Source organism: Pan paniscus, chromosome 5 (genome assembly GCF_029289425.2).
Source record: "Pan paniscus chromosome 5, NHGRI_mPanPan1-v2.0_pri, whole genome shotgun sequence".
In the NCBI taxonomy this organism is placed as follows: Eukaryota; Metazoa; Chordata; class Mammalia; order Primates; family Hominidae; genus Pan; species Pan paniscus.
This window is the reverse complement of record NC_073254.2, coordinates 21432467-21450657: the sequence shown is the minus strand read 5'-3', so window position 1 is coordinate 21450657 and position 18191 is coordinate 21432467. Positions and strand designations below refer to the sequence as shown.

Sequence of the window (18191 nt, the reverse complement as noted above, 5' to 3'; positions counted from 1 at the left end):
TGTTTCAACTAACACAGGCACGCCCTTCCTGAGGATCTCAGGGCTGTCGGAATTTGAGAAGATCTTTGATATTTTAATAAAACTGGCTTAGATTTGTCCCCTTTAAAAACAAATGAAAATGAGCTACAATCCCAGAACGGGACCTATGTAGTGCACGTATAGTCATGGCAGGAGGGACTGGGTTATGGTGCATAAGCAAACATCCCCCGCCCCTGTTTACGTCTCTTTCTCATCATATGTCCATTATGCTTGGGGCAATGCCCTTCTTCACATCAGCCTCATTTCAGGAACCAGTGGCCGAGCAGGCACCATCCTTAGTTCTAATGGTCCCCAGGATAGAGGAAGATATGCTGGGTGAGTCATCGCTGCTTTCTGGAGCTTCCGCCTAGACGCAACACTCCTGTGTGCATTGCCTTGGCCACTTCTAACTTCAAGACAGCAGAAAAGGCAATTCCACTGTGTGCCTGGGAGGAGAACTGAAAATCTGGTGACTTCCAAACTGCTTGGCCTGTGAAGGGTCAGGGTGAAATGGTGGTGCAGTCTGGTCTAATAGCCTAGGAGACCAGGGATTTTCTCTCATTAGCACTTGCCCTTAGGGAAATCATATAACCTCAAAGAGATTTCATTTCCTTACTCTTTAAGTAGAGAGTTGGTAGGAAGGGGTGGTGAATGGAAAGGAATAATTACATCTGTCCAACCTGCCTTGTAGGAATGTTGCATGGATCAAAATAAGGCAATGCCAGTGAAAGTGAAATGGGAATGAAAGGAGATAAAGTATTTTAATGATGGGCTGGTGTTGTCCAGGGAATTGCAACCCAGAGGTGATTTGGATGTGCAACTGCATTTTTTTTTTTCGAGACAGAGTCTCGCTCTGTTGCCCAGGCTTGAGTGCAGTGGTGCAATCTCGGCTCACTGCAACCTCCACCTCCTGGGTTCTGCCTCAGCCTCTCCAGTAGCTGAGATTACGGGTGCATGCCACGACGCCTGGCTAATTTTTGTATTTTTGGTAGAGATGGGGTTTCTCCATGTTGGCCAGGCTGTTCTTGAACTACTGACCTCAGGTGATCTGCCCGCCTCAGCCTCCCAAAGTGCTGGGATTACAGGCGTGTGCCACCAAGCCCGGCTCATGCAGCTGCATTTATTAGGAAAAGGTTACAGGTAAGAGAAAGTTCTGAATAGCTGTAGCTTAAATATGAGAGAGACATTTGTTTCTCTCCCAGGTTAAAGGCCAAGAAGCCCCCAGTCCAGGAGGGGTTTGGCAACGCCACAATTCTTAGGACCCCAGCTCCTTCCGCATCTCTTCTTTGCCATCCTCCATGTGTCTCCCTGTCTTAGTTTGGGTTCTCTAAAAACCAGAGACTGAGGCCAAAGCTAATGTACCAATACTTTCTTGAGGAATGCAACTCCAGGAAGCAAGAGGAAGGGGGAAAGAGGTGAGGCCGAGAAGGAAGGAGTAGAATACAAAGGGGTGCTTTACGAGGCTGGCCCCAGCTTTCAACAAATGCAGCTGATTGTTTAGTTTCACAGAGTGTCTCTAGAAAGGCCCACTGGGGCTTGGAATAATACATATGAGAAGAAGGGAGAAAAAATTGTCTGCCTGGCCATGTCCCCCATTAGTCAAAGTTGGCTTCACGGGGCAGCAGGACTCCACACTTCCAGGTGGCACCAGCTGGCATCTCCTAGCAGGGAAAAGCAGCTCCTGAAACAGCAGCAGGAGCATCTGCATTGTGAACACAGGACCTGGGGCCAGTAAGTGAGCGGGCGTGAGTCAGGGGGACTCTCCACCTGCCCATCTCAGTCTACAGCCCAACAGACCTTGTCTGGAAAGGCCGTGTGTCTACCTGAATGAGTAGATCCCCGGGTTTCTTGCTCTTCACAGTAACAGGGAAGCCCTGAGGCAGGTGGTGGGAGGCATGTGACGCGAGGCATGAAGCAATGTGCTGTTGGGTTGTGCCTACAAGCAACATGGGAAGTCAGGAACATCCACGACCATGGGCCCAGCCTGGCCAGGCAGGTGAAATGTCATGGCACAGTAATCTCTGCCACCAGATGGCATGAAACTCAATGAACCTCATTTAAAAAAAATAAAAACTCTTTCATGGTTTACAAGAAGGTGGTGATGTCAGGTGATCCTCTCCGAAGTTTAACAGTGGTACTGAGCAGAGGAACCACACTTGAGCAGATCCTGGGAAGTAGATACACTGGCTGAGACATAGACTTCATATGCCAAAGTGGCTGCATGAGCTCCAGCCATCATGTCCACATTCCTGCTAACAAGGATGGTGGAAAGGAAAGATTGAGGCACATTGCCTTTATCTGTGGTCACTTCTAAAAAGTTGGACACTGTGCTGGGCATGGTGGCACCGGCCTGTTGTCTCTGTTTCTGGGGAGGCTGAGGTGGAAGGATTGCTTGAGTCAGGAGTTTGAGATCGCATCTCTAAAATAAAAAAGAAAGTTGCACACGGCATACCTGCTGACTTTTCACTGGCCCAGACTTAGTCCTAACGCCACACCTAGAAGTAAAGTGAAGGCAATATTCTGAGAGATCTCATGCATAGCTGAAAATTGGCAGAATGGTAAAATAGAATATTGAGACCAATTGGCAGCTTATGGCACAGCTGCCAGGGTTGGGAGCGCCTGAGGGGGCACTGCAGAGTGTGCCCAATGTGTGCTCCCATTTCAAATGGGCATGAGCAGGATGGGAGGGGGAGGAAGAAGGGTGGAGATAAGGGAATGGTGGTGTGGAAGAGGTTCAGGGGAAGGCAGAGATGCAAAAGAAGAAGGGAGAGGGAGGAGACAGGCAGTGAGAAACGAGGGTGAGGCAGAAACAGGGACAAGAGGATTGCCCCACCTGCAGATGGGACTCGTTTTGTTTCTGTGGAAACCATGGAGTTTTTAGTGGGCAACAGATGAGGATGAGGATGAGGGTGGGTTCTTGCCGGCAGCAGCACCTCTGTCCAGCCAGGGCTGATGTCGTGCTAGCCTTGGCCTGTACCCTACCCTCCTCCTGCCCCTTGCCCTAAAACCCAGCCAGGCAGACACCGCCTCCCCCTTTTCTACCTCCTGCCTCCTTCCCCTCCCATAGTTTTGGAGTAGGAAGTCAGACATATTCCTTCTAGGGTCGTGTGGGCTAGATGCACCCCATCAGCTTGGCATCAGCCTCAGGCTCTCCTGTGGCCCTCTTGCACCTGTACTCTGAAATGGCCTTTCTTGTTTCCAAAAAGCTTCTGGGGAGATGGAAATAAGGTCCAATCTGCAGGACATTATGGCCAAATCAAGGATCCCTAGCCACTTCTGGGGCACTAAGATTGCAGAAGGATCATAGACAGCATTTGCTTAGGACAGATATCACGATGGAACAGAACTGTGAAGAGAGGCGCCCTCCTCGCCTAGTGGTGTCCTGAACTGAAGCTAGCTGGGTGCTTCCCCAAACCTGCGTTAACTGAAACCAGCCAGGTTCCTCCCTGCCCGGCCTCATTACTCATCTTGCCACATCTTTCTTCCTCCCTGAAGGAGGAGCCTGGCCCCAGGTGTGTCTCAGCACTGCAAGACGCTTGGTGCTCGCCCGGCCTCGAAGGCTCACTCATGACAGAAGCATCCATGTACCCCTGGGACACGTCACGGGGTGTGTCCAGCACCAGGAAAGGATCTGCCTTTTTGTGTTTCCCTCCCCTGAGGCAGGGCAGGAGTCGGGCAGGGACTCGCTGGACTGTGAGGAGAAGCAGTGTGTCCTGACCTTTCCACCTTCCTCTGGCCACAGCTTTAGATGCTGAATGATAACAAGGCTGCCTGCCGATCTCATAAGAGGGCATCTTGGGCAAGGCAAGGAGAAGGGGCTTTGGAGTCTTGGGTTCAAATCCCGGCTCCCCCAGCTGCTGTGCAACCGTAATGTATGACAGCCTCTCTGGGCCTCAGTGTTTGTATCTGCAAGATGAGGCTCTGACATAGACCTGATTAGGCTATGGTGAGGATTACACAATCCCTGCTTGAAAGGCACCTGGCTTGTTCTGAGTAAACCCTGTGACTCCCTTTAATTCCTGGTGGGTGGCTTGCTTGTGCCCTCATGAGGTTCAGCACTTGGCAGTACCCCGTCACCTGTTCATCATTAGCAATGACGGACGCGATGCTTCCTCTGTGACAAAGCCTCATCCAACAGAGCAGGACTGCAGGGCTTCTCCAGGGCTTGGGGAGGGGGACAAGGGCAGTGCGCACAGTTCCTTTTTGTTTGCTGATGCCACACTAGGCACGTGAAAGGGCTGGGTCAGAGAACCCAGCTTGGCCGACGCTGTCTCGGTTGGTGGCCGTCCTCACCTTCCTCACCCTTCAGATCCCGTAGGGAGCCCCTGCGGTGGTGCCATGGAGGGAAGCATCCCACCATGCTTGTGGCTCACCTCGAGGTCCAGGTGTCACTGCACGGACTGAAAAGGACTGTCTCCGAGCAGGTGATCCCTCATCTCCCCTCTCCCGATTTCTACAGCATCCTCTTCCCTGGCTCCTCGCCACTCCCTCCACTCTTTTTTCTTTAAACTTTTATTAAAGAATAACATCCCTCAATTTTTTTCCCTCCGACAAAGAACAAGCTCATGACCAAGAACAAAGTGGACATCTTGACCGTGTAAGTAATGATGACCACTCTGTCCCCAGCTCATGGGGACCCTGAGGACTCCAGGTCGCCTCCCTATGTTGGCCCCTGATTCAAGCAGATGGCAGGGGGGTGTGTCCCAAGGAACTGGGTGCTGATGTCAGGAGCCCAGCACCCTTGTGGAAGCCAAGAACGACACTGAGGGGGCAAGAAGAGACTGTGATGAGCTAAGTGATGGTGTTGTCCCCAGCACACACAAGGGCTGGTGCGGCAACTGGCGACCTGAGAGGCAGGGCTGGTCCCAGCAGGGAGGTGTTCATAGAAGGGAGAGATTTTCGGTGAGGAGTGGTAGCACAGTCATTCTCAACCCAGTGTGTCTTGGGAGATGCCTATGGGGTGGAAGTTGGATGATCAGGCTGTTATTGGGTCAATCTGATTCAAGGAGAGGGAGGAGAGGTGATGTGGCCAGAAGGAGGGCAGGAGGGTGGACAGCAGAGAATGCAGCCGGCCACCTGGGCCATCCCCCTTGCCTCCACTCACTCATCCTTTCCCACCCCTAGGCTGAGGACGTGTCTCATTAGGTAGTTTTCAGATGGGTAAACTGAGACAGGAGCCATTCCAGGCCCAGAGAGGAGAGCAAGGAAGGCACGTGTTGTAATCCCTGGGTTAGTTTTTCATTCACACACAGGGGAACCTCTCCAGCCCTGCCACTCACTATTTTTAAGAGGCTCAAGTGTTCTGATTCCTGGCAGCAGCAACATGGTAATGCTTCTTTCCTGTTCCCTCCCTGACCCTTTCTTCCCTCATGCTTGGGGGCTTGGCCCCTCTTTTCTCCATGTATTTCCACTAGGGTGCCACACTGCCTGGAATTGCAACCGCTGGGGCCTTGTCCAGTTTATTATCTCTCACCACAGGTGCAGGAAGGAGGCAGGGAGCAGGGCTGTGTCGCAGAGCAAGGCCAGGGCATCCCACCCCACCATGGCCACCCATCCCCATGGCCTCCCTCAAGATCAGGAAACTGTTCCACATTGCAGTAACTAAGTGCACCAGGCGTGGCTGCTGGTGAGGGGTGGTCAGGCAGCCCCTGTCGCCAGCCTAAAGGAAGGTCACGGTTTGTGAAGGCATCTGGTGCCTCCCCTGTTGAAATTTCTTTTTCTCCTCCTTATTAGTTGAATCTTAAGAATTGACAGTACCATAAAACATGAAACCTTTATTTCTGCTTTTTAAATGGAAAACCGGGCTGGGCACAGTGGCTCATGCCTATAATCCTAGCACTTTGGGAGGCCGAGGTGGGCAGATCGCCTGAGGTCAGGAGTTCAAGATCAGCCTGGCCAACATGGTGAAACCCCATCTCTACTAAAAATACAAAAATTAGCCAGGCATGGTGGCACATGCCTGTAATCCCAGCTACTCAGGAGGCTGAGGCAGGAGAATCGCTTAAACCCAGGAGGCGGAGGTTGCAGTGAGACGAGATTGCGCCATTGCACTCCAGCCTGGGTGGCAGAGTGAGACTCCATCTCAAAAAAAAGAAAAAAGGAAAACCAAGCAAAAGTCACTGTCGGGGGACCTCCCACCCACCATACAGGGGAACACTCGGCAGAGCCAGAGGCCTGGGCCCAAGTCCTGCCACCAGCTGGCTGTGAAACTGTGGTACAGCACCTTGTGTCCTGCCACCAGCCGCTGTGAAACTGGTACAGCACCTTGTCCTCAGGTCCTTGGTTTCCTCACTTGTAAATTCATGGTTCTCCACGGCATCTCTGGTCTTCAACATTATTTTGCATAGAGTCTCAGAAGCTTTAGTGTGAGTGGATGATATGGGCACGAAGCAAGGCACCCAGAAGTGGGGGCAACTACTCTGCTTTCTAAAATGCAAGGGAACCGGAAAATCCAGGAGCCATGACAAAGTGAGTGAGTATTTTCTTGGGCCACCAAAGGGGTCTGAACTGGTGTGGCTTGAGCTCAGTTTTTGTGGTTCAGATAGATTTGAAAACTCACTTCTCCCCATTAAGCACTGGAAGGAATTAGTCACCCTTCTTTGTGGAAGTGGAGAGATTCTCCGAGAGCTACTCAACAGGCTCCTTTGAAAGGTTCTCAGGACCAGCACTGTGCTGAGTGTGTGTGTGTGTGTGTGTGTGTGTGTGTGTGTGTGTGTGAAAGAGAGAGAGAGAGAGAAACAGAGAATGTGAAGGTATGTGAGGGACAGAGGGAGGAGTGAGAGAGAGACACAGAGATGGAGAGATGGAGGGTGAGTGAGACAGAGAGATATACAGTGAGGGAGATGGAGAGAGAAATGAAGAGACAGAAAGAGAAAGAGAAAGGAGAGGGAGAATGAGTGTGGATAGGGTGGAGGGAACAAAAAGATTAAGATACAGTCACCAACCTCTAGGGTTTACCATCATGCCAACAAATATAGCAATGTTCCTGGGTAGAATAGGGCCATGACAAAGGAGGATAATGGAAAGGGTGGTTAATTCTGGCCAGAAGAACCCCAGAAGACTTCCTGGAGGAGGCGGCATTTGGCTAGTGTTTTCCATTCAGGGTGAGCTGGGTATCTGTGGGTAAGAGCTTCAGAGCAGAGGGAAAAGCAGCTGCAGAGATAGGATGCTGGCTGCTGTCTGTCTCTAAGCCTTGGGCTCCTGGGCCAGGCCTTCTTTATGCTCATTCCTTCACAGGTGGAGCAAGACCCTCAGTCCCCCTGACTCCCCACCCCTCACCACCCGGGCTCAGCTGGGGCTCCCCCTCCTCTCTAGAGGCCACACTGGGGAAGTTGCCCTCAGTCTGCAGGCAGCTATGAGAGGAGTTTCACTTCACTCAGCAAAATCTTTTCTTAGAACCACAGTTGGCTTTTACAAAATTTTCTGGCCACATGAAAGCCAAGCAGCCAGTTTTCAAAAGGCTTTAGATGGCTGAGAAGGAATGTTCAAGGAAGGCTGTTGTATCACGGACGAGACTCTTTCCATGCTTATGGTTTGAATGTTTGCTCCCTCCCAAACTCTTGGGAAACTCAAGCCCCAGTGTGGCAGGATGGAGAGGTGGGAGCCAAGAGGTGATTGGGTCGGCCGGGCGCCGTGGCTCACGCCTATAATCCCAACACTTTGGGAGGCCAAGGCGGGTGGATCACGAGGTCAGGAGATCGAGACCATCCTGACTAACACGGTGAAACCCCGTCTCAACTAAAAATACAAAAAATTAGCTGGGCGTGGTGGCATGTGCCTGTGGTCCCAGCTACTCGGGAGACTGAGGCAGGAGAATCGCTTGAACCCGGGAGGCGGAGTTTGCAGTGAGCCGAGATCGCACCACTGCACTCCAGCCTGGGCGACAGAGCAAGACTTCGTCTCCAAAAAAAAAAAAAAAAAAAAGAGGTGAATGTGTCATGAGAGCTCTCTGCCCTCATGAGTGTGGATTAATCCATTCATAGATTAATGGATTAATGAATTAAAGGGTTGTTTTGGGAGTGGCTGGCTTTATGACAGGAAGAGAGGCCTGTGCCTGCCCGGTCAGCTCCCTCCCCACAAGATGCCCTGTGCTGTCATGAGACTCTGCAGTGTCCCTACCAGCAGGAAGGCTCTCCCCAAATGCAGCCCCTTGACCCTGGACTGTCATGAGACTCTGCAGTGTCCCTACCAGCAGGAAGGCTCTCCCCAAATGCAGCCCCTTGACCCTGGACTTCCCAGCCTCCAGAACTGTAAGAAAGACATTTCACTTCTTCTACACTACCCAGTCTCCAGTATTCTGTTATAAACAATAGAAAAAGGACTGGGACACCATCTTTATGTCTTTTTACAGTTGGGATGGGGAGGGAAGAGGTGAGGAGAAGACCAAAGTTGGAGATATCTGTGAACAAAGTGACATCCTTGAGGGAGTGAGCCCCCTTCACCAGTGGTGTACATTCTGCCACCCACTCATGTTTTATTCATCTGGCTTCCACCATCTTCCTTTGCCAGCCACAGTGTTATGAGTGCTGAGGGACAGAGTGGGGAGATGAGGATTCCAAGAATGAATAGAGTGAGTTCTCTTCCTTTTAAAGTTGCAAATGAATGAGTACTCAATGTGGCAGCTACGAGCTGCAGTCAACAGTGCAGAATAGCAAGTTTCTGGGTCTTGGGGAATCGAGGAGGCATTTTTTGAGTGTGGTTTTGCAGAATAAGTCAGCATTTACCCACAGCGACAAGCAAGAAAGATGTCCTAAAAAGCAAAGCAGCAACTGCAGGGGCCACCTAGGGGCAAAACCCCAAGTCCTAGTCTGTTGCTGTCACCAAATGTCATGTTGCCTCTTTGTGCCTCTGCTCAGCAGAGATCACTGTTGATGGAGCATTGTGAGGCCTTTCAGGGTGAGGAGGTGTTCTGCTCTGGAACTCTATCATCATCTTACAGAACATGGCGTCAGCTTCCAGGGACTGTTTGACACACAATTTTGGTTTCCCCCAAGCACAGAACCTGGCACATGTTAAAAACCTAATCAGTGTTTTTTGTCATGAAAGCAAAGCATTGTAATTCTGTGACTAAAGCATGACAGCTATATTTTGTCAGGTAGAAAAAGAACACAGGCGGTTGCCTTGACTGTGCTCAGAAGGGCGTACACTAAACCTATTACTATTGTGGATTTTATTTGTGAGATTTTCTTTTTTTAATGAAAGAAGAGGTGCTTAACACATCTTAACTGCAATATTTGCAAGTGTTCGTAAGCCTGAAATGTACAGAACTGAACTGAATTTTTTAAAGTTAGGCATCGTTACCATGATTTTAGCAGTTGTTTATTGAGTAGGGATAAGGGGCTTTGCACACTGCATGCTTTCTCTATGTCTGTTTACTTTGATTTTTCCTCTCATCTCTATCTGAAAGTGGAATACATTTCCTCAGAAGAAGCCTGACTGGAAGCAAGCATCTGCAAAAGCAACATGGACTTGTTCTTAATAGGAAGAGGAGCTGCTGGCCTGGGCATGGAAGGGAGAGCAGGAAGGCCAGGGGCTCAAAGCACAGAGATGGAGCGCAGGGAGGCAGCAAGGGGTGGACAGAGTGGGTGACCTGGAGACTGTAAGGAGGGTGTTAACACTGCTAGAGAGAAAGCATGGGTGTGTTAGGCCAATCTGGCATTGCTATGAAGGCATACCTGAGACTGGGTAATCTATAAAGAGAAGAGGTTTAATTGGCTCACAGTTCTGCAGGGTGTACAAGAAGCATGGCACCAGCATCTGCTTGGTTTCTGGCAAAGCCTCAGGAAGTTTTACTCATGGCAGAAGGTGAAGCAGGATCAGGCACATCACATGGCCAGAGTGGAAGCAACAGAGAGGGAGGGAGGAGGTGCCACACACTTTTAAACAACCAGCTCTTGAAAGAACGCACTCAACACCAGGGGGATGGCGTTAAGCCATTCATGAATGATCTGCCCTCGTGATCCAAATACTCCTCGCCAGGCCCCACTTCCAACACTGGGGATTACAATTTTACATGAGATTTGACGGGGACACAGACCCAGACCATATCAATGGGCTTGAGGCATGGAACAGATCATTCTTTGCACCTCATGCTGTCTTCCTTTCTTCCCCCTCTGGAAATGAGACCAAATGTGAAGACCGTGGACACTTTCAGGCAGGTGGGACCCCAGATGATGGCCTCTGGGGGGAACCATCTGTTACCAGGTGCCCAATGGGGTAGTGATAAAGAAGGTGAACCCCGGAGCTCAACTGCCTGGGTGCAAATCATGCTGTTCCACACACTCGCTCTGCAACCTTGGGTAATTTAGTCAGCCTCTCAGTGCTTTCGTTTCCTCATCGGTGGAGGGAGCAGTAAGAACACGTGGCTCATGGGAGGCTGCAAGGGACCAAGTGCATGAAAGGTTTAGAATAGCACCTGGTGGGTTGGGCACGGTGGCTCGCGCTTATAATCCCAGCACTTTGGGAGGCCGAGGCAGGTGAATTAGCTGAGGTCAGGAGTTCAAGACCAGACTGGCTAACATGGCAAAACCTCATCACTACTAAAAATACAAAAATTAGTCGGGTGTGGTGGTGGGCAGCTGTAGTCCCAGCTACTCGGAAGGCTGAGGAGGGAGAATTGTTTGAACCCAGGAGCCGGAGGTTGCAGTGAGCCAAGATCACGCCATTGCACTGCAGCCTGGGTGATAGAGTGAGACTCTGTCACAAAAAAAAAAAAAAAAAAAAAAAAATAGCACCTGGTGCCTAGCAAGGGCTCCACACCTAGGCATGGATCAATGTGCTTTCTATGACCCCTTAAGCCCATTTCCCCATAACACATTTTGTAGTCTCAACCTGATTTCTGACTACAAGAGAACCTGGCATAATTGCTTCTTTTGTTTAAATCAGTTACGGTGTTTTTTGTTTCTTTGTTTTGTTTTGTTTTGTTTTTTTGAGACAGAGTCTCACTCTGTCACCCAGGCTAGAGTGCAGTGGCATGATCTCGGCTCACTGCAAGCTCCACCTCCCGGGTTCACGCCATTCTCCTGCCTCAGCCTCCCAAGTAGCTGGGACTACAGGCGCCTGCCAACACACCCAGCTAATTTTTTTGTATTTTTTTTTTCTTTTAGTAGAGATGGGGTTTCACCATGTTAGACAGGATGGTCTCGATCTCCCGACCTCGTGATCCGCCCGCCTTGGCCTCCGAAAGTGCTGGGATTATAGGCGTGAGCCACCACGCTCAGTTACGGTGTTTTTAGCAGCAAGTAATACAAAGTGGCTTCTTCAATACAGATGTTCATGCTTACTTAGCAGGAAATTCAGAGGTAGATGGTCTCTCCAGACGTTTCTATGTCTCCTAATCTTTTTGCCTGATTTTGAGCCATTTAGGTGATCATCGGGCGAGTCTACCAAGGTTGAGCAGAGAATGGAGAGATGGTAAAAGCCAAACTGGCCCATTTATGAGGTGCAGCCGCCATGCAGAGGAATGACGTTTTTTTGAAAATAAAAGCAAAACCTGCCTGGGTTCATGTTTCCAAGGGAGCACTGTCCTTTGAGGTCACCCGGGAAGCAGGGCACTTTTTCCAGTGTGATGCATCACTCAGGTGATTTTGAAATCTTCTCCTGGAATCTTCCCTGGAGGTAAATTACAAGTCACATTCACATCTGAATATGATTTGTTTTCCTCTTTTAACTTATTCAAGATGTTCTCAGTTGGACAAATATTTTGCAAGTCTTCACTGTAGGCAAGCAAGGGAGGAAACCACCATTTATTCATCAGCAACTGCTTTCCAGGGACTTTGCCTGGGTTATTGAGTCACCTCACAATGACTTTGAGGAGCTGGCATTACCATCTCCAGTTTAAAGATGAACAAATGGGCATCTCTGCATGTGTGCGCCTAATCTCAGCTGGTTCACCTGAGACCCCCTGAACACCCACCCTAGACCCCCGCGCTGCCCCTTATCTGCTCCGACAAGATGAAAGAAATAATCACGAACCAGGGAAAACTCACCAAACTACAGGTACAAGTGCACATTGGCGGGAAAGGAACTGCCGGCAAAAAGAAGAAAGTGGTTCATGGGACAGTCACAGAAGATGATAAAATCTTCAGTTCTCCTTAAAGAAGTTAGGGTTAAACAGTACCTCTAGTATTGAAGAGGTGAATATGTTTACAAACCAAGAAACAGTTATCCACTTTGACAACCTTAAAGTTCAGGCATCTCTGGCAGCAAACACCTTCACCATTACAGGCCATGCTGAGGCAAAGCAGATGAGAGAAATGCTACCCGGCATCTTAAACCAGCTTGGTGCAGACAGTCCCACTAAGTTAAGGAGACTGGCTGAAGCTCTGCCCAAATAACCTGTGGATGGAAAAGCGCCACTTGCTACTGGAGAGGATGATGATAATGAAGTTCCAGATCTTGTGGAGAATTTTGATGAGGCTTCCAAGAATGAGGCAAACTGAATTGAGCCAACTTCTGAAGAAGATAAACCTTGAAGAAGTTCCTGGGAGCTGCTATCTTATATTATGACTGCATTTTAAGAAATTTTTGTGTATTGATCTGATGAAATCTAGATCTCTAATATGTTTAAGCCCAAGCTCTTTGGTCATGGCAGCTCTTTTCATCTTTTGCGTATATACTATTTCATTCTTTGCAGCTAATTAAGGTGAAAAAGCCTGGGAATAAAGTTTGAAACAAAGGTTAATAAAGTTCTTTGCCTAGGGGGGGAAAAAAAAGGCCAGGTGCAGTTACTCACGTCTGTAATCCCAGCACTTTGGTAGGCCGAGATGGGTGGATCACCTGAGGTCAGGAGTTCTAGACCAGCCTGACCAATGTGGCGAAACCCTGTCTCTACTAAAAATACAAAAATTAGCCGGGCATGGTGGCAGACTGCTGTAGTCCCAGCTACTCGGGAGGCTGAGACAGGAGGATCGCTTGAACCTGGGAGGCGGAGGTTGCGGTGAGCCAAGATTGCACCACCGTGCACCATCCTGGGCAACAAGAGCAAAACTTTGTCTCAAAAATAAAATAAAATAAAATAAATCCCTGTCTTCATGGAATATATATTCCAGTGAGAAGAGGAACAAATGGAGGAACATCCCAGTCAAGTGACATTCCTAGTGACATTCACCAGAACAGAGTCATGCTTTGGATCCCATGTTCTGTGACTTCCTCTTCACCACGCTTCCTCCACACACGTAGCAGCTCCAGGGTTTCTGATGAGTGGGGTAAGTAGGAAATGGCACAAAAAACCACAAATGACACAGAACGCAATATGTGTCTAAGAATGTATGCATGTTTTAGTAAAAGGACTTTAGAGTTAGGAAAGATTCACTTTAGCTGAGTATTGGAGAACTTCATGGAGGGATTATCACTGAACCTGCATAGGCTGGAAAGCAGGCCCAGCGGCGGGAGGGGCAGGGTCAGAAGGGCCAAGGAGGAGCTTGTCTGAAGCACATGGTGGGTGTGGGGAGAGGTGTGGGAGAGGGCTGGGACCTTAGGTTGGAGCTGGTTTGTACAGGCTGAAGACTTTCTATTCGATTTCACAATCATTGCAAAGCCCTTGCAGACTTAAACAAGGAAATACTTTATTCAGCAACATTTTAGAGGGATTAGTGTGACAGTGATGTGATGGAAAAGAGATCTGGAAGGTCAAGAGACCATTTAGGAAGCTATGAAAAGAGCCAGGACATAGCCTAATGTTTCTAAGACCAGATTTCATGAACCAGCCAAGTTTCCCCTCGAAACTTAAAGAGATTGACCTAAGTGTCCCAATATTCTATTTTTGCCAAATAAGGGCATAGACAACAATAACAATAAAAACAACCACCTAGTCCCACTATCACTTTGTAAATAAAAGGACATGCTAGCTTCCCTAAGCAGGAAGGATGTTGTTGCTGTGTAGACAGTATTTCCCAAAAAGGACATCTGGGACTATATATTAACATATCATTTCTCCTCCCAACACACACATGCACACGCTCACATACTTACATGCTTGTTTTTCTCATTTCATCACAAAAAGGCAAGAACTTCGTTCTGGACATGCCACTGGTCCTTCACCCAGCTTCTAGGAAGCACTGCAGTAGACTATAACAGGGAACCCCCGAACAGCCCATCTGGAATGCACCTCCCCAATAGCTGCTGCTGAAGGACCACACCCAGGAATCGATGTTAATACCATGATTCTGCCTGGTATTAAAGCATTAAAGCTGGGCTCCTGGTGAGGCCAGTGCAATCCATTGGCTGGCCAGTGTCCACTGAACCTCTCCTTTCTGAATCTGAGCAAGTGACCAAAGCTGTATTTAGACTGGAGAACAGTTGCACTGGAAGGTCATGAGGGGTTGGGATAATCATCTGGGGACATAAACAAGCTAGAAAGGCAGGGGAACAGGCCAAATCTGCAGAAAGAAATCCAGGTAAGAAACCACATGGCCCCAGAGGAGGCAAAAAAAACAACTGGAAGCACAGCTGCCTCAACACCTTCCCAGGTCTAATCTTGTTTCCTATGAGGCCCCTTGTATTTCCATTGTGTGTCAGTGAGATGTGCCTCTGCCTTTTCATAACCCCCTTAGGTTGATTGGTTATTTCTTTCTTGCAACCAGAGGCTTGACTAGAATTGAATTCAAGACAAGCACAAAGATCATGATGCAAATGAAAGGGACAGAGGGGAGAGAAACAGAAAACAAGCTAGTAAAATTTGGTGAGGGATTAAATCGGGTAAAAAAAAGCATCAAATGTTACTTCAAGGTCTTGACCCAGGTAAAGTAGGTGTGTCGGAATCAGAAAACAGGAAACCCAGGAGGAGTTGCTGGGGAGGGAGTGAGTTGTTGAGTTTGAGGTGCCGGGGGTGGGCAGATGGTTGGTGCAGAGGAGCTATCCAGATCTCAGGCGAGAGTGACTACAGCGGGAGAGCGTGAGACGAGAAAGGAGAGCAAGTGGAATAAGACTGGCACAAGGACTTGGGTCTGGGCACTGGGTAACTGATCTGGGAGGGGAGGGATTTGGATGCTCCCAAGGAGTGGCGTTGAGATGGTAAAGGTGAATGGAGGCAAGATAAACCAGAAAAACGAGCCCAGAGAAGATGAAGGACTGAGGCCCTGCTGGTTTCTGAGCCCCCAGCACGTGCTCCGCAGATGGCTGTGGAATGTGTCTGAGGGAGAGAGCGTATACTTGATAAAGAGTTCAGATGGCATAAATTGTGGGATGCTAGAACAATTCTCATACCTAGGGTCACGCCACTACATTTTAGTAATTCTGGTATGAAAATTAGAAATGGGTGAGGTATAGGGTTTGAGGAAGGAGGGGCTGGGAAGAGAGAGTTAATGGATAACATCCAAGTACACACCTGTAATCCCAGCGCTTTAGGAGCCCCATACAGGAGGATCACTTGAGGCCAAGAGTTTGAGATCAGCCTGGACAACATAGTGAGACCCTGTCTCTACAGAAAATTAAAAACAAATTAGTGGGGTGTAGTAGTGTGCACATGTAGTCCCAGCTACTCAGGAAGCTGAAGCAGGAGGATTGCTTGAGCCTGGGAGGGTGAGGCTTCAGTGAGTGGTGATCACACCACTTCACTCCAGCCTGGGCAGCAGGGCGAGACCCTGTCTCCAAAAAAAAAAAAAAAAAAAAAAGGAGAAAAGATCATTGCCCAAAATGAAACTTCCTGAATAATCAATGGATTTCAATCATTTCTATCTATTTTTCAATGGTCTGATGACCTTGTGTTGAAGGACATGCAGGGTTTATTTCAAAAGGAGATTCCTGGGCCCTTGCCTCGATTTCCTGAATTAAAGTACTAGTGCTGAGGCCCAGAACCTGCCTGTTAAACAAGCTCCCTAGGTCATGCATGTGCCCACCAATATGTGAGAACTTGTCTCCATTATCCTGAGAGGGCTGACTGTATTCTTTCACATGATTTCCTCTGGAAGCACTGAAGAGGAGTTCTTGTACCCACCTGTTAGGAAGAAAATCAACCATTTCAAAGCACGCTGCAAATCTGAAGCCTTCCAGGCACCACTGGTGAGACAAAGGATAGAATCCAGGTGGTATCTCCTCTCCATATAACTAGGCCAAAGGTAGCAACTAGGAAGGTTTTTGCTCCCACCTAGGAAGACTCACTTGCTGGGTCCCACTTCTGCAGTGCTTGCTGGCATCATGGCAGGGAAGGGACCTGCCCCTCTCTTTCCAGCCTCCCGAGGAAGCCTCTCTACAAACCCTCTTTCAGAATCACAAGAGCAAAGTGACTCATATCCGTAGGACTCACAGCGTGACATCAGGTTTATGGGCAGGGAAGGAAAGTAAGCTCCATTGTCTCCTATCATGGTGTGTGGCCTTCAGGCTGCAAATGTGCATGCCTGACTGCCTGAGCCCTTTCTTGGGATCCAAGTCCTCTGGTTCCACCTACAGACATCATAGTTGCCCTTGCAAGAATGTCCTGAGCTGGGCATGGAGGTGCATGCGTATAGTCCCAGCTACTCAGGGGGCTGAGGCAGGAGGATTGCTTGAGCCCAAGAATTCAAGTCCAGCCTGGGTAACATAGCGAGACCTCATCTCTGAAAATAATAATAATAAATAAATAAACAAAAAATAAGAATGCCCTCAGTTTAGGGTTGAGTTTTGACAAAAAGGCATCCACATCTCTCAGGCAATACAAGAGCAACGAAACTGACTTTGATGTCTCTGTTGATGGTGTACACATTGCATCATTAAAGATTGTTTGGGCTGCAACCAGCTGAAGATCCCATGACCCTTGACTTAGAGCACTAGGAATGGCCCAGGGTGAGTTCTGTGGCTCTGTGATAACCCCAAGGGTGGAGGCTCTTTCTGTCTTACTACTCTACCATTTTTGGCGTGTCAGCAACATCCTGCTTTCTAGTCAAAGATGACCACCGTGTTTCCTCGCACACCGTGGAAACCCAAGCAGGAGACGGGGGAGACTTGGCAAAGGGCTTCCTCCCCCTGAACCTCTTTCATCAGGGAGAGGGACCTTCCCTAGAGGCAGGCCTTGATCACATGATGACTCCTCGGTCTATGACTGCAAAAGGGCACTCACTGCCATACACGAGGGTTCTGTTATTAATGAAAGGGGACTGGCCACTGGTAGGCCATAAAAATGTGTCCCGCATGGGGAATAGGTATTAACGAGTAAAGAATTCAAAGGACTTCATTTCCTCCCACCAGAGCATTGCACCCAGTGGAGAAGCATGTGTGGCCAGGGAGCTGCATGAAGGTGAAATCAGAACCTGTCCTTGGAGCACTCCTGGAAGTATGAGCAGGGGTGCAGTCAGGACGGCCTGACTCTCTGACCCTGTGACTGAGCCACAGGGGTCTCTTCTATGCTTCACTGTGCTTCTTCAATCTTGCCATCACTGTGTTGAAAAAGCATCCCTGGGCATTTGTGGTGAAGCCATTGGCAGAGCATCAACAGTCTTTCCAATGTACCAGTCCCACAGGGATCAGCCCCGGCTCCTTTACTTGGTTCATCATCCCACAAAAAAGGCTCCAGAGTGATGAGTGGAGGGAATGTCTATACAAGCTGGGAGACGCTTCAGGGATGGGGCATGACTCTGAGAAGCTCCACATGCAAAACAGGGTTATGATGGTCTAGGAGCCCAGCTGCAGGGAGGTGGGCAGCCAAGAGGTGGGCTGGGGCTATCAGGGGAGTGACTGACTGCAAGGGCAGGCTCAAGGTGAAACTTTGAGAGGCAGATCCCAAGGCCCTTGGATCTGGCCTGTTACAGCAAATGGAGGAGTAAGGCAGAAAGTCCTCTAGGGCTGTCTTCTACTTTCTCCTCCAACAGATTTTCACTGAGCATTTGCCATGAGCCAGACTCTGTTAGCTGTTGAGGTTTCAAGGGAAGGTAGAAAAGACAGAAGCAAACCAATGATAAAGATATCTATTGTCTTTTAGTGACTTTCATACATGCTCCCTCTCTTTTTTATTCTGTGCATCTCATTATCTAAGGGCTCGTTTTGTACCAAATGCTTTTATACATCATCTCATTCAAATCTCTCTGAGGTTGGAAATGCTATTTTTGTTTTACAGCTGTAAAAACTAAGGCCAGAGAGGGAAAGTGAGTGACCCAGGGCCCCACAGCTAGACAGATTCAAATCCATGGGGTCTATCTTAGTGACAAAGCTGGCACATTTCTTCCCCTCCTTGTGCCTGCTGAGGTTTTTTTGTTTTGTTTTGT

The 18191-nt window shown here is 48.9% G+C and overlaps 1 pseudogene; it reads left to right on the top strand.

The window, feature by feature from the left end:
* Window positions 1–11943: 11943 nt before the first annotated feature.
* Window positions 11944–12472, top strand: LOC100989740 (transcription factor BTF3-like; annotated as a pseudogene).
* The last annotated feature ends 5719 nt before the right edge of the window (window positions 12473–18191 follow it).